The sequence below is a fragment of the Bombus huntii genome, chromosome 15 (assembly GCF_024542735.1).
Source record: "Bombus huntii isolate Logan2020A chromosome 15, iyBomHunt1.1, whole genome shotgun sequence".
NCBI classification, from domain to species: Eukaryota; Metazoa; Arthropoda; class Insecta; order Hymenoptera; family Apidae; genus Bombus; species Bombus huntii.
Genome location: NC_066252.1, coordinates 3092064 through 3110398, shown reverse-complemented (window position 1 = coordinate 3110398; position 18335 = coordinate 3092064). Strand labels below are relative to the sequence as shown.

At 31.6% G+C, this 18335-nt stretch overlaps 1 protein-coding gene across 4 annotated transcripts in view; it reads right to left on the bottom strand.

The window, feature by feature from the left end:
• LOC126873736 (uncharacterized) overlaps positions 1-18335 on the bottom strand; it is a 97490-nt gene that overhangs the window by 40493 nt on the left and 38662 nt on the right. The gene's annotated exons all lie outside the window — the stretch shown is intronic.

Below are 18335 nucleotides of genomic sequence, written 5' to 3'. Positions count from 1 at the left end.
AGGCACTCTTTAACAAGTGGTATCATTGCGCATGTCTACTTCCACGTGACCCTGACGTCAGATTGCACAATTCCACGCGAACAGTACGAGACATATTCAATAACTTGATGTGCTTGCATTCGTCGTTTAACAAGTGCTATTTAGACTGTCGCTTCCGACGGTAAACATTGGTTTCAGACACGAAATCGAAAGTACGTGTATGCAATATGTTCCGATAATTTCGTTATTTATTCGCGAGCTCGCCTACATAGTTTGATAATAAATAGGAGAAATAATTTAGTAAATTGGCTCTACAAGCTGGCCTGATTTATAGTTTGGTTTTGCAGAGAATTAATTTTGATTATTTTGTTGATATAATGTGAGACGTATGCATGACATATGTCGAGATATAATATTCTAGTAATAATTAAAATTATCGTTATTATTAAATTATTACTATCAAATTATTATACGTACAGGTGGTAATCCGTGAATTTTTGAGTAATTTATTATATATAATAATCAGAATATTATTACATTGGAATTATTATATACATACATATATGTATGTGATGTCATAGATTTTCGTATAAATTTTGCTACAGCGTTCTATGACTAAAAGTAAGATGAAAGTATCGTATAAATTCTTTTGGCGAATAAATATAGTAGTGTGTTGAGATTTTCAGATTATGTCGGTAATAGTCGACAATACTTTGAAAATACGAGAATGCATAGATGCAATGTAATATCAACGAATTATTGAATTTATTCGGCAAACTAATTTGTTATTTAATATACCTATTTAACTCGCTATACACAATTTAATAAATTAATATGAAACATGAAACCTCATTTAGTTACTCTTGCTTTGTATTGTATTATCATTCACACATATGTAAATTTATTTCCATTCCCATCACATGCCACATTTTTATTAATGACATTTGGACTGTTTCAATAAATCACATATGGTTGACAGAAATAGACACTTAGATAGATAAAATATTAAATTGAATTAAATTAAATTGTATAAGTAGATACATCATCAAATAGATGTTCTCATTTAATATAGATTTTTAAAGTTAAATATTAATTTAATAACAGAAATCAAAAGAAACATTTTCGTAAAAATTATAGATTATTTTAATTTTACATTTTATAAATAATACTTAAAAAACATAAAGGTATTTACGTACTTTTATAACTTAAGTATTTGCCAAAAATTTCCCATTTCTGCTCGAAAAGGAATTCCACGTGTTTCGCTTTGCACTCTGATATAATTTTCTAAAATAAGCGAAAGTGGCATATTTAACGAAATTGAAGTAACGAGGTACAAACTGATTATATTGACTATTTTATTATGGTAATTGTCCATTCATTGTAAATAGAAATATCTAGTTTCGTCTTAAACAAAGGAATTTTTTTAATAGATCTTATAAAAGTGGTTCGCTATAGTGCTTGCTAAATTAAACCAGGAAAATACTGATAAGAAAAAATTAAGGACTTAATGCGAAGGACACGATGTAAAGTTCAAGTACACCGTTTTAGAAATTTTAAAGAACCCTCGGTGCTTTTTTACACTTTAAGAAACTTCTCAGACAAAAGGGGAAATTTTCTTTTATTTAACATCCTTTTTTATCACATTGATTTCTTCATATGTATAATTGCATTTTCAAGCAATTTAGCTCTATCTTTATACTTCTTAAACTTTCATTATAAAATCTAAGTCCCTGATTAAGAGTCTTTATTAGGTTTGTTAGGTTTATTCAGGTTAATAATTACATTTTCGAGCAAGTTACCCTGATTTATATGTGCTTTATTAAATTTTTATCGTAAGATTTAAATTTCTTCAATTAATAGTTCCTTATTAGTCTACTTTTTATTTGTATTTCCAATAGATCTATTTTTTCATTTACTTTCAATTTTATTTCTATCGTAGTTTGACTACTTGATATTTTTTCTCCATTAAACTCCTGTTTCATTAGTTACCAATAAATATTTTTTTACACAAATCAGTTAATATCTAATTGTATAATTTCTAAAAGTATACTTCAAAGTTCTTATAAATATTTATTCTTTACAATAAATATTTGCTACAAAATATTTATCACAACTATTACGAATATTTATTCTTTATAATTATTTATTCGTATGCCGCATTTAGACAATAACAAATTTAGAAATTTTCTACGTTTTAAGAAACTTTCAAAGCAAAGACATTCAATAATATTTAATAGTATTTTCTATTAGATTTATTTCTTTACGTTTATAAACTTTCATGGAATTTGGCTCAATTTTTACATTTTTTTAACTTCAACCTTAAAATATAGTTATGTAATTACCCATTGTCCTTGCTCAATCTTTCAACTATTGTAATTTACTAGCTGTTTATCATCATTTTACTCATCAGCCATCTTCATTTATTACTTAATTTCCTTTTAATTTTTATCTTCATCGTACTTTCCATGTTTCGTATTTTTGTTTTGTGAGTCTTCCCAGTCTAAATAAATTTAGTTATTTTAATTCGACATTAACATTTATCATTGGCACTGACATTTAATCGCTTTGAACAACTTTCCATCCGTAAAGTGAAAGGTTAAATTTCAATCACGAGAACATCAGCAACATTTCGTAGCTCGTAAATTTAAATCAGCCGCGTGTCTGACATATGAGGGGCATATTCTACTGCGTGTGGGAAACGCGTTTATTTTCGTTGGTTCGTGTTACACCATCGTACACGACACGATAGTTTAATCTAGAAAATGCGAAATTAAGACCGTCTCGATGAAATGTGTATACTAGCCAGCGTGAAAAACGTTCCTCGCTCTTGTTTCGTCGACACAGAGGAATGTTAATTCATAATTATAATTTGTGCACGCCACGACGTCTCGTCTGGTTTTTCAATGCTTCTTTCTGATAATTACAGACCATTTGGTCGTAGTACGGTTAAAATAAAGAACAGCAGATATTATTGATTTCTCTGAAACGTCGGGTTTTTCAAAATTAATTAAAATTTAATACCTCGAGATCTCATAAATATCCTCGATTTAATTAAAACGTGTGAAGTAAAACATGTCGCGATCCGGATTGAAAGGTGAATGCTTAGTTGATTATTGAAACAATCGCGTGAAATTAATGTGAAAATGAAAGAGGAAGCACCAAATTTATTGTTATTTCTAAAGTTGCTTAATAATTAATAATATAGTATTGTTAATAATATTAATAATGAAGGTAATTAATTCATACGGATTTATTATTTGGTACTGAACATTAGCTTTTAAAATTTAATTTGTAATTTTGGCACGATCATATAAAAGCTCAGAATGTTTCCAAACAGTTCGAGAAAATTAAGTATTCGATATACGAATGGAAACAATATTTACAAATAAGCGAATAAGCAAATAAAATTCTAATAGTTATATCTTCGATAAAAAGCAATGTAAAATGAATCGAATGAAAAAAGGAAAAGCTCATATTTTTAAATAGCCCAAGAGAATTGAGGATTTATAAAAAAAATAAATACACGAAGAAAATTCTAAACATTATGTTTTCTAAATATAAATTCTAAACATTATGATAGAAACCAAAGTAAAACGAATCAAATGAAAAAAGAAGTCATGTTTCTGAACGGCCGAAAAAAAGAACAAATCCAAAAATTCAGTCGAATGGAAACAAAATCCAGGTATAAGCGGAGTTTATTGAAACGAGTTTCAAAAATTATATTTTCGATAGAGAGCAAAGTAAAACGATGAACCAAAAGAAAAAGAAAGGAAGGCAGGGTAGAAGGAAGAAAGCCGACAGGCCGATTCGGCGACGTGCACACGAGACCAGGGTACAGAGCACGGCCGCGTCTGCGATCGATTCAGCTTCCAGAATATTTCGTTGAGAGAAGCGGCGTCACGACCATAATCCACGAAAGCGTCATTATGCACGGAAACCACACAGAGCCAGGACGCGACGCCCAGCCGTCGGTCGCTCCCTTGTGCAACAGATTACACCCTGCAATGCCAGAAATCAAAGGTGGTTGCTAAACCATGCCCTCGAATCATCCTAACAACGTCTGAAAACCACCACGAAAATACGTCGAGGGTAAAGGACTAACTTGAAACACTGTAGATCTCCGACCATTGAGGGACTAAATCCAAGCTTACGTTTTGTACTTCCTTTTCAGTATTACGTTACCGATATATCACAGTAGTTCTCGTATACTTTGAAAGATTACTTTCGCTTAAATGAAACATACTACTGCGTAATGATGTATGTATATATATTATAAATATTATATAATATTCATAATATATAATATATTATAAGAATAATATATATAATAGCAAACATTTCAATTACCAGTTGAAATAATTTTATATTGAATATTATTGAGGAAACTATTCCTTCTAAACATTTCCCTTTTTTCCCATTTTATGATATAGTGAAATATGATGCCTCTTTTCCATTGGATGCCTTAAAATTTAAAGATTTTAATAACTCGCTAATAATTATTTATGTTTAGTTTATGTTTAGGACAGAGATTTTGTATTATAGCGAATACTATAGTTTAAATATTTCATGTTTTCGTGTATCTATGTACCTCTGAATTTCATGCATAAATATATATTCGTAGCTTAATAGTCACATATTTATTTTTTAATATATAAAGCAATAATAAAACAGTGGTTGTAATTGCTTTGGCATAAAACATACTAGTTTTGCGGTGAAAACTTGCAGTATTTTATTTTAATAGAAATGGTCTTCCTGTAGATTGTACACAGACTTTTGTGGCTAACTATTATATAAAAGCTGCGAAAAGAACAAATACGGTGGAAAGGAATGTAAGTTTTATGTCAAATACAGAGTTAAATGGTGTAAATGTTAGAATAATTTATTTTAACTTCCAAAACAATTGCAAGACGAAGCTAAAATTATTAATGTTAATTTTAAACTGAAAATCTATATTACTGATATTTATGTCGTTTGCCATTTCAACTAGCCGATTTCGTTTTGTAAAATTATGTTGTATTTATAGTACCGCTTACTTTTTAGCAGTACATCTACTAAAACGTGCTTCTACTACATGTACTTTTACATTTTCTATAAAAATATTATACACGCATTTTTGAAAACCTAAATAATCATTTGTATACATTATACATAAAAGCATTTATTTTTCTCTGCGTTATATATATTTTTTATATATCCTTGATTTCAATTTCTTCGGTAGAATTTTAGTATTTTAGTCGTCGTTCACTTTGGTGTCAAGTATATTGTTACCATTTGGAAATATACCCACATTTTCTATGTTTAACAGTTACTGCACTGATGTGATGCAATGTATTTATACTATCAAAGTATAAAGCCTCGACGTGAACGAATAAATAAGTCGCCTATCTACGAAGAAAAGCTGTTTGTATTTTTCTATCTTACTATACATAGACATACATCAAAACCAGAATATCTTAATATTATTCATACCTATTGTCTTTTCTTTCGTATTTAAAATTACCAATATGCTGAAATATTTTAGAAACTGTGTCATGCAATCAATCTAAGCTAACGTACTTTATTGTATAATATTTGTAGGATAATTAATTTGTGATTTATTTATATGGTCTACGTGTGTTATATATATATCTGGTAATTAATTCTTTGAAATATAAAAATTCAGGAAAAATAAGACGAATTTTCTTAATTAATTTCCTATGATTTTCTAGCACATAAACCATCATCAATCAAACGTTTTATTAGATTTGAAAAGATTACGTATTCGAATTCACGACTTAAGAATAAACGAGAAATAAACGTCTCGAACGAAGAGGGAAAGGTCTGATTTAAAGCATCGAAAGCTGCTCGCTCGAACAACCAACCAGGGCGTGGCTCAATAGTTTCAGAGGCTTTCTAACATGGTTCGACTTAATACTACGATTCTACTTTATTTGATTGTTGCACGCGGAAAGATTAATTTTACGCGCGTATAAAATCGTTCAGAATTTAGTGACTAAAGCTGAATATAGTGTTATTAATAGGAACAAAATACGCAACAAATCATATTGCAATTAAAAATATATTAAATTACGAAGCAATATTTGATCCGAACCATTTTCTTACGTTATACCATTAATATAACGCGGTAAAAGTTAATGTGAAAAATTGAGCTTGAGAAAAAAATGCTCTGCATTAAAAATAAGCCAATATAATTAACTAAAGATGTTCAGTGTAATAGCTATAATTATAAAATACGATTATGATGATATCCTACATGTAATAATTGTATTAATCGTAATTGTGTATTACAACCCTTTTTCCGTATCTTCCGCCTACGCCTATCTACCTTTTTTTCCTTGCTCTTTTATCCCTTTCTTTGTTATCTTGCTTTCTTCTTTCACTTTTTTCCCTTCCTGCACTTTCTACTCCCTTCTTTCTTCTTCCCTTCTTTCATCCCTGCTTTACGTTCCATGCTTGGCCTATCATCCCTTTTTATCTTTTTCTTCTTCTCTTCTTCCCCTTCCTTACATTTCTTTCCTTCCCGCTCTCTTGCTTCTTCGACTTTCCTTCCTCTTTCCTCTTTTTCTTCCCATCCTACCTTCTTTCTCTCGATTCTGTTTTTCTCTTTACCTCCCTTTTATATTTTTCATCCCTCTCTTATCCCTCCTCGAGATATAGAAATTTCTTACACTCTTAGTTGCAGTCGTATACATATGCAGTCAGATTAATATTCGGACGCAGCATTATTTCTGAACTTTTTGTTTTGTATAAAAGAGAATAATTTAAATATCGTATTGTTGTTTTGCGAGAATATGAACGATTTAGTGTGTAGCTTGAAAATACGTACATAATTTTTCCCTGTACCCAAAGTGGACTATTTATTAGAATATTTAGAGAATGATCTCTATCTACCATCCACATTCTTAATTTTATTTACAGCAGAGAACAAAAGAAAGCATAAAGTATAAGCAATATAAAAAGCACCACAATTTTACAAAAAATATTATATTAATATAATATTATATTAATTATTGTATTATATTAATATATAATATATAATTATATATAGTAATATATATTATATATATTATATGTATAATAATATATTTATATATAATATTATATAATATATAATATGTATAAATATTAATTATTATATTAATATAATATTCTGACAAGAACAATTAGATTATGAATAAATATAAAACAGATAACTGTTTTCACTACTATAACAAGTGTATAGTATAATAAAGTTACCATTAATGTAATGCAATTATTATACATAACCGATGAATTGACATACTATTATTGATAAATAAAATTGCTGCATTTTAATTCTGTTTCTCCTGCCACTCTATAAACGTATGAATTTACATAGACATCCGATATCCAGCTGTAACGTTCGTTGGTTCTATCCAACATCATCTACGCTAAAATATCCTACTTTGTACAATAATATAGAAAAGTACAGTGTTTTCTCAGTCATTCGCTCCACTAATACCTTCACAAACAAATTCTGCCTAAAACTACCATAAACCTGAAACCAAACACAAACTTCTCCGAGAAACTAAATGTTACATGAAAAACACAGGTGACTACGTGTTAATTGTGAATAGTGATTCGCCGCTAGAAATAGAAACCGTGGTCACGATTTCGTTTCCTGGTGTCGCTGTGGATCACCCCTTTCCGTGTTTCCACGTAAGGGGTAAATTACCGTAGAAACTAGGGGCGATATAGGTGTTTCCAAAGCTGGTATGATAACGAACGGGGCTTTTCTTCGAAGGGACCGTGACTCTGTTACCGTTGGATGTATTCGTGGTTGTGGAACGCCAGCTGTTTTGAAGTGGATTCTTTAATGGGGGTGACGGTTGGAGATTAACGAAGTGGCGGCGTTTGTGGGCGAGGCGGCTGCTTTCCAACCAGGATCATGGCGGATACAAATACTATGGTGATCGAGGTTTGTGGGTGTGGTTGTTATATTATAATTGCGCTTTACGACGTGGTCGTTAAGAATGTTGCTATATTAACGTTTGTAGGAGAGATAATTACGAAGGTTGTAATAATTATTATTATGGATAGTCAAGCTGGATTCTGTATAATAATCGCGGATGATTGATGTGTTTGTAATATTTCTCAAATTACTTAATTAACGCAGTATCTTAACATTACTATGAATATAGTCGGCGCTAATGGATCTACATGAAAAGGCAATTTTTGAGATCCATTGAGATTATTATTATTGCTATTGGTACTAACCATGTCTTAGTTGTCTTGTCCTATTTTCTGCTTGATAACTCTCTGTTGTAGTGAAATGAAATTTTTAAGCTTCCTTCCAAGAAAAAGCATTCCTTTATTTCTACGAAAATCGCTATGACTATAAAAAATCGTTTAAGAGAATGACATCTTTGTATTATCCTTCTGAATAATAAAAATTATTAGGTCAATGAATATGCAGTCAGTCGAAAAAGTCCGCCTATCAAATTTGTCACAAAATTATTTATACTCGCGCGTCGATGTAGCTATCACAAATACATTTTTAAAAAGAATTAAGACAATTGAAGCGTTTAACTTACAAAAATCTTGCGAACAAAATTACATGGGAAAGGTGATAATACATTATGTTAAATGAAACTGCGTTACGTTTTAACGATATGCGTTTTAACGTGTCAAAGAAATTCACAGAGTTAACATTCTCACTGTAATATTTTATATTTAAGAAGCGTACGCAGACTTTTGTAAAACTGACTGAAAAACTTTCCAGCAAGATCATTACGGTTATTAAAACTCGAACAAACCATAAAACCACTATTTACTCTTCTCGCATTATTCAAGATGATATTCCAGCGTTGGTACGTGTATCGTCGAAAACAATTCGCGAACTTTTCTATTAGCGAGACTATCCAAGAACGAAACAGTTCGTGAAAAATGAGAAAAACGCGAGAGAAAAGTTTCGTCGTGGCTCGCCATATCCTTGAATCTTTCGTTCTATTTTTCATTCCCTTTTTTGTCATGGCCAAGCATTTTTCCTCGTGCTTTTTTCCTTCAACCTTTCTTTCTCCCTATGTTATTGAGATAATAATGAGTAATAGCCTTGCTGAAACCCCCCACGGGGAAAATATCATAGAAAGTTTACAGAGGTCCTATCGTTCTCGGTGCGTGGTATTACGAAAGATAATTTTTGTTTGAAAATGAATAGCCTGGTTCGATCTTAAATCATCGGTTAACCTGGCAACCTTTCCCTTCATAATAGAACGTTACGTAGGCGCGTTATCAGAAAGAGATTCGTAACTGGAACGAAAATTATCAAAGAATACCGATACAAACGAGAGTGGGCACGTTTCGATGCGCGATTGCAAATAGTTGTTTGCTTTTAACTTTCGATGCAATACGCAACGCTCTACGACCCATAGACGTATTTCTGGCGAAATCGATGTTCTTCAATCTGCGAAACGTTTCCGCGTTGTGTATTTTCCTGTCTTTACATGGAGTTTCATCGTAAAGATTTATGTACACGAATGGAATGGAAATTTTTAATTAGAGAAATTTATATCTCGATGCATTGATATTTCAATGTTTCAGAAGGAAAACTAATTACTTAAATCGTTTATTGTCTATCATCAATTTATCTTCATTATTTAATTATAATCATAGTAGTTCTTATACGTTTCTTAGAACTCACTCTTTCTCAAATTATTCGCTTATGAAACACATCTTTTAACCTCTCTTATACAGTGCTTTCTAGTATTATACTTCAGGTTCCAATCTCTTAGAAACAAAATTATTCAAAACCTCTTACGTATTCCTACAAAAAAAATTACGTTTTATTTATCATACGAATCCTGAACAAATAAGTCGATTCACAGCTGACTCCTTTATATCGGAGATAAGATTAAGATGGAAATTAAAAAATGTCAGTAGCATCAAGAATGATATGTCTTGTATACAATAATTTAAGGTATATACTTAAGTTAGACTATCGTCACACGTACATTTTTATATCGTTTCTAGTAAAGCAATTGAAAAATTGAACAAAATGATTTCGTTTGGTGTGATATTTGTGCCTGTTCAGATACCAGTTTCCGTATATCTGCAGCGTTTCATTTTACTCACATTAACTGTACATGCAACTAACTATACATTGCAAATAGTAAAATGAATTATCACCATGTCCTTTAATGGATAATTTCAATTTATAGTGTTTCAATTCCATAAAAACGTAGTAAATGCTGCTTCCAATTATCGATATATTATGAATCTGTATTTTTTGGTATAATTTAAATAATATTGCTACGAATCAATTAAAATAAATACTTACTTATGAACTGTAGCGTGCTTCAATTCAATTCAAATACAAGCAACGCTAGTTGAAAGCCATTGCTTCCTTTATATAACGAAACGTTAATATTAGGTTGTCCGACAACTTTCTTTCTTTTTATAAGGAAATGATGTATGCACAACATTTTTCGTTTCATATTATTTTGTCGAATTACGTATGATCCATTTTGTTCTATCAAAATAAAGATCACAACGACAGACAGATTAGGTTTCATGTTTATATAAAGATGCGTCGTTGTGAAAGACGCGTCTGTAAAAGAAAGACACTTTTCGGACAACCTAATATTTATTTTACTATTCGAATCCGACGAGACAAAAAGATTCCACTGTGACGCGTAGAGTCGAACGTAGTTCGCGTTAACAAAGCTGCAAAAAAAAGTCTTGAGGGAACAAGATTCAAGCACTAAGGAGTCAGATGGGAGATACGGTTTACTCAAAGACGAAGGGAATCGACTCTGGCATTTCCTGAGATTCATCGGGGGATGCTCGGTTAATTCTCAACCAGAGGATACGAAGCTTTCTTTATCTTCTTCGAATCTCTTGGATGAGTGGCTGGAATCCTTGGAAGCCTTTCAGCGTCAGGGGTAAAACACCCTCACGAGCGTTTCTCTGCTCGTCAGCGGATCTCCTATGAATTGAAACCAACCAGGGATATCCTGAAACGCGTTACAGACACGTTTCAGGACTTCGGAGATTACTAACGAGCTCGCTGGATTCAAGGAACTCCTCCTATCGAGTGCTCCTCTATGTTATATTAAGTATAATGCTCCTTTGAAAATTATCGCGCGTGAGGTTAACTGAAATTACGAAATGATTGGCTATTTAATCTCAACGTTTCGATTTCTTTCATTACAGAATTATTATAGAATTATCGTGGGTGAAATATGTTTCAGAATGAAATTCAATGATTGATGATGAAGAGAATATTATTATATTTTACACATATGATTAGACAGCTGTTAGACATGGAAAATACTTTTAAACGAAATTTGACGATTTGGCCACACGGTGAATATTTCTAAAAGACAATCTAATGATATGAAAATACTTTGGAATGGTATTTGACGTTTTGACGGTAAGAAGAATATTTCGAAAGAAAATTTCGTGATGTGAAAGTACTTTGGAATGAAATCGGACGATTTGACAGTACGAAGAACATTTCGAAATAGAGCTTGGAAATTCTATTATGTGAAAAATACTTTCGTTTAACGACAGGAAGAGCACTTCGGAATCGAATTTGACAATTTTATTACGCGGACAATGCTGTCGATGAAATATGAATTTTGTTAAAGAAAACTAAAGAAAATCGATTTCTGTAGTTTGTTAAGTATATTTGCGTTAAACAATACCAACTTTGCCTTTTTCTTTTTACCTATACTCTTTTTTTTCATTGAATGGTGTATGGGGTAAAATTCCCAATGGCAAAAAATGGAAACTCAAAACATGGAATAATTTTCTTCCACGCGAATTCCTTTATTCAGAAAAATCGATTTTTTTACTTTGTCAAGTACACGTATCACGCTACGATACTCATTTTGTATGCAACAACTCATGATATACACAGACCTTCGTGTAGGTGCGTACGTAGTTCTGCGTTTAGGTGAGTTCCGTAGGTAGATACGAGTGCGTGGGTATTTCACCACGTGTTGGTGATCGTCGCAAGGTTGTTGCTTTTTTTTGGCTTTTTTTCCTTTCTACAAATCTTGTTCTTCTCGGGTTGCATCAGCTTTTCAAAGGCTTTTTGCATAATGTGAAGCCATCCGAAGAACCTCATAGGTGTCCACACGCCCTCGCTTCAACCTCTAACCTTCAAAAGATCCTCCCGCAGCAAAGGACATATTGTACGTAAGGTTAGGTTAGGTTAGCTCCAAGGATTTTACGAACTATCATTTCTAACTTTTAATAGTTGCATCCTGCATTCTCATGTTCTCTCGTATATTCACGTCCATTGCTTACACGCAAAATTGCAATTTCAACTTACACCTTGATGGTCGAATTTGAAGTTTTAATAAGTTTATGACGTGCTAAATATCCACATCTTGGCTCCTGTTTCTCCCATTATTTATGGTTAAAGAAATCGCTTGAATGAATTAGCAGCAACGTATGAAGTTAAAGAAGAAATTATCTGGCCCGATAAATTATTTTACTCTTCTTCTAGGGAATAAAAAATCCATCGATTGGTGTATAAAAAACGTAATACTTTTAATACACTGCGTTAATCCCACCTAACGAAGATGGCTAGTCCTGATAACTCGAAGAAGATAAATTCGTAAGAGGAAAACCACGAAACACGATAATCGTTGTCTTTTTTTTTTTTTTTAGTTTTAACATAACTTTTTGTATGTTACATTTACGTCTTTTTTATCACGCCACTTTAACGCCACTTTTAGCTTAAATTGAACGATAATGTGAGAACGCATATATGCGTTCATAGCCTAAATTGAATGGTTGTGTGTGAACGCATATATGCGTTCATAGCTCTCAAAGGGTTAATAAATATTACACATTTTTAAACTTTTAGACTCTCTCTTCTGTAACACTCCGTGCACAATTTTTGCTTCCACAAACAACCTCGCAATTTTCACATCGACACGACATAAGCGCGGACAAAATTCAAACCCGGAAAAACTTCATATCGCCTGTTTGTATTTTCTAATTGTGATATCGCGCATCGTCAGTCGCTCGACATTTGCATCCGCGTTAAAAATTAAACTCTCGCAAAGCCCGGTAGCTGCAAACCGATTCAATTTAACAAATGTTTGACGAACTCGCGCGATGTGGTTGCGTCCGGTCGTCAGGATAATTGAACGGTTCAATATTCACGAGGCTGTACTTTTAATACCAAAGTTCGCTGCGCGTTTCACACAGCTGTTTCAACGAACCCCTTCCTTCGTTCCTAGCCATTTTTTCTTCTTTTTTTTTTTTTTTTTTTTGTCGCGCAAACGAAACGGAGCTGGAACGACACACTTCGAAATGGTTAGAATGAAGCAGAATAAAGTAAGTAGGATAAAATAAAACAATCGTCGAGAGTATCAAGAGCCGCAAATAAAATGTCCAGACAAGGATCTCTAAAAAGTAACGGCTGTAAAAATGGTTCGAGATATTTTAAACATGCAAAGTAAATGGTATAAAAAATCTCCAGTCACTGTTCGAATGTTCCAATAGAAGTAAAAATTCACAGGTTCCTTAAAATGATTTCGGGTAATTTTTGGAACTTCGATGAAGAAAAGGACTTTAAAATTTCGGGAATTGATCAAAAGCTTTACACATTTTTGTACGATTATGTAATCACATAAATCGTAGAAACCAAGAGAATTCTACAACTTAGACGGAAAAAAGATCTACTAATAGAAAAATTTGGAAAAGAAATTTGTCGAACTGCGAAACTTTGAACTTTCAACATTCGAAAATATTTAATTTGCGACGCTCAAAGATTTTAAAATTTCAGTTTGATTCAATTACCAATATTTCTGGAATTCCATTAACATTGGCAATCGCTGTCCCGCAGAAGAGATACGTCAGAATGAAATTTTCCAACTGACGTTTCGTACCAAGATAAATAGCCGCGCGTTCAGATAAATAGAAATTATTACAATACATATTGATAAACGGCACGCTTGCTTTGTAACTGATTCCCCCTGCACGTGTTTTTTCATTATAATAGATCTTATTGAATATTCTCTTTTCTCCTTTTCTGCGATCATCTAACCGCGTACCGAGCAAATAACATCTGCGTTGACAACTACTTTTATGCAATAGAACAATGCGTGCATAAGATAGGCTGCTACTCATAAGTGGCTCACAACATCAACAGAGAAATGACAAACGCGGTCATTCGTTATTCGTAACAAATATGTACAATCGTATTTTCAACTTCAATTCTTACTATAGAGCTAAAAATTGTTGCTCTGTTATTATGGAATGATTCGATAAGAGAGAGAATATTCAAGAAAATATTTTAGATAGAACAATATTTTCATCTGTGAATAATTTGACGAATACGACTCCCGAAAGTACTGGAACACTTCCAGAAACTTTTCACGTATACGTATATTATACAAAACATTTGCAAGTGTCATTGGGGCTGTCACGATCAATCAGACACGACTGATTCGTCGTGATTATATCGGTAAAATTTGAAACGTATCTAAAGATGTATATAAAAGTTACAAGATAAAATGTTGTAAAATAGCTTTACTTCGTGAAAATTACCAAAGCATTTGAACAGTCAATTATTCGATATATTAATATTTAATGAGACCATCACGATAGTCGTGTCTTTTTATAGCGCTGACAAAATTTCAAAAAATTTCACGCAACTCGCGTGATACATTGATAAAAGTTTTCCATAGAAAGTGCTCCGATACTTTCGTAAGTCACTGCACGTTAACACTAACTAATTCGTATTAATGTATACGACAGCTGAAGTAACGCTGGAACTCAAATATTTATATACAAACATTTGGTTGGAGAAGGAAATGGTACTTTGTTTTGAAATTGCGAAACACCCGGTAGTAACGGTGATGCTATTCCCAAGGATCGTAGGCGAAAAAGGAGTCTTTTCTTCGCCATTACGGAACGTTCCTTCAGAAAAAGGCGTGTCAATACTTTTTATTAAAAGAATTGTCCTCTTAACACAGCAGAGATACTCAACAGGTGGAGGAACGTTCTTTCCGACACCATTTATTCTCACATATAGTTGAGGAAAGGTTTCCGCTCCAGTAAAATAGCTCACTGACCGAGCGAAAATCCTAAACTGTTCAACATTTTATAAAACTAATTTTTGACAAAATAACGAATTACATTTTATGCGTAAATTTATATGATATTCTATAATATCTAAATTTTTAGACATTTTCTTTCTTTTTTTAATAATATTTTGCGTAATATCTTGGAATGGGACATTCTCAAAATTTTTTACGTTCTTCTGTCTTATTCTATGATTTTAAATCTCTAAACGAATGAACAAATATTCTTATAGTTGCTTTTTAATTATTTCTTTATGGAATAATGCATTCAAGATTTTATACAACTACGTAACTATGGAAATTAGAGCATTTTTTTCATTTCACGGTTAGCAGATATATTATCTCCAAATGAAAATGTTCAAACCTTTCTCAATTTTCATTCTAATTTAAACGTCTCTGAAGCAAAGAAATTATTAAACTAGTTAAACTTCCGAAATTATTTTTTTCTAGAACAACGAGTTAAACGTAGATTTGCAAACTGATTATACCCTATAAAATAATTTAACTCTTAAGAAAATTAAGATAACGACAGATCACGTTTGTTTCAATTCCGCTTCGTTGTCTGGTTGAGATCTACAACACAAGTTTCGATCGTAGAGCGTATTCTCGCAATGCAAATTATCGAACTTCCAATTCGGAGCAACTACATAAAATTTCCAAGTGGCGAACTCTGTGCGTTGGAAGTTCTTCGTTAATGTAGTTCCACGGTCGATGACAATTTATAGTCCCCTGTTATTGTTAATTTCATTGCATCCTGCACCCACATTGTTCAACTCTTCAGGGAGCGTTATTATGAAAGTTCAGGTTACTGGTTTCGAGACATTTAACGATGTACATTACTTTAATAACTGTAATCGCCATTACGAAATATGTACATAATTATCGATAGAAACAATTTTACTAATAAATTACTTGACCTATATTGATCAAGTGACCTAATAAAGAAGTATCGTCTCTATCGAGTAGCTTTTTTTACTTACGAAGCGTTCCTCTATAGAGTTTCATTAGGCAATAAGTTTGTAAGGATGTGCTGTAAATTATATAATCAATGACTTTCGGAAATTCTAAAATTTCCGAAAAATTTTAAAAATATTTCTATGCTAGTCGTATTACTATTAATAATAGATAATTAAGTTCGTGAATAAATTACTATCTAATTTATTGATTTCGTGGAGATTTTCGTCCAACAATTTTTTTTTTTACAATTTTTCTCGTCCGTCAATTTTAAATCGAGTAATGAATTTCAAAATGGCTTGATTGGATAATACGTAATTTTCGCGAAGTTGACAATTTCAAAAAGTTCTCAGCATGGGATTTTTTAAACAAAGAGCTTTTTCCATAGTTGGATACCTTGACAATATTTTTAATTAGAAAGTCGACGGTTTTGAATATATAAATTATTCAAATAATTTTAAAGTTTCTCGTAACGAATTTTTAAATATGAATGTTGAAAGCGGTTTTCTATTTTATTTTTTAAACTTTTCAAAAGTCAATTTTTGTAACATTTTTCCTATTGCAATTTTTTTAATGGATTTTTAATGGATTGAAAATTTAATAGTTAATGGACGTTTTTAAACGTTTTTTTTATACCTTCACCTTTTTTTATTATCATATATCACGTGTATTTGTTTTAAAATAATAAACTTGAACTGTACATATTAATTTACGTAAATATCGTTAATTTTGGAATTAAAGAACATTAGAAGAATGTTCTAACTAATAATTTTTTGTAATTCCAATAATTTTAATAATGATTGTACCTTTTATATGCATAAAAAAATGTTTTAGGACAATAGAGTGCATAGCCGCAATTAGAAACATTTTATTCTTTTCATAAAAATTCTAGCAATTACTCGTGCTTTGTAGTACATCTGAATTACTTGTATATTTTATTTCATCCCTTGTCTCGTTTCCTCCGTGCAAAATTCTGTCGTTATTTATAGCGAGAAATAGAAACCAAGCAAAAAATTATACAATTTTTATCAACTGACCACTGTATCTTTCTATCTAACAATAAACTGCAATAAACTGTAGTCGTGTCGTATACACACAGTGGCATTGAAAACATACATAGTCGAATATTTTAGTCAATTTGCAGCGATAGCGCACTAAATCCACGACATATAAAATTATATACGTGTATGATAGCTGCGACTTTTTTATATACACATATACATTTATATACAGTGGCTATAAAAAGTATTTGCACTACAAAATAAAAGAACTTTGCCAAAATAGATTAAATATTGAACAAGGGTAGAGTTTGACACATTTCAAAAAATAAGTGTTACGTTAATGCAACACTGAGACTATAAGAGTTAATTTGAAAAATCAATAAAATTTATATACAGTGGCTACAAAAAGTATCTGCACAGATTTTTCTTATCTTCCGATGAGGAATTTTTTTATCAAGTTGAATATTTCGTTTGCATAGTATAAAATTTCTGCAGGTACATGAATAATGAAAATTCTATTAAAAGGTATTAAATGTAGCTAATATATTTGTATCTAATTAACTAGTATCTAAATGCTGTAATTAATATAACACAACTGTAGCTAATGTATCACAATGTTATCACAAATCTACCAAAGCGTCCTGATATTTTGAACGGTAGCGTATATGGAATATTCATCGTAATATTGGTCATAGCTGTGTAACGTTTAATGGTTCGCGTAAATATTCCGATCACGGATGTCCGATTACGTCATTGTTCGATATCCACATAGATTTATAGGAATAGTGACGTCAGCTTTCGTATCGTGACCCGAATGTAATACGCGTCGAAATCGCTCAAATTTTCTGAGAAATTTTATTTTAAGAATTCCATCAGGATATCTATGCTAAATCATATTGATACAACACTGTTACAGAAACTATAACAAGTTGCGTGAAACAAAAGAAAAACAAATCTCTCATATTTCGAATAACCTTTTTGTGTTTCAAATGTGAATCGTGTTTAGTTTGGAAAAAAGAATAATACGGCTGAAACAAAATCAATTTATGATCATTTAACACGTTAAAATGGCAGTTCGAATGAAATTTAACCAATTTGTTGTTTGTCATTTAGAGCGAAATAAAAGGTTGTTAACCTTATAGGATTCACCTGTGTTATTCGTTAAATTTATTGAGTATTGTATCGGAAAGTTGAATTTTGTCAGATACGAAGAGGATGGAATTAAGGGTACAATATTTTAATAAATATTTCACATGAAAAATTTTCCAAATAAAAACACACTGAAGAGAAAATTTATAAAATAACAAAATCTACAATTTGCTAATATTTATCAAGCAAG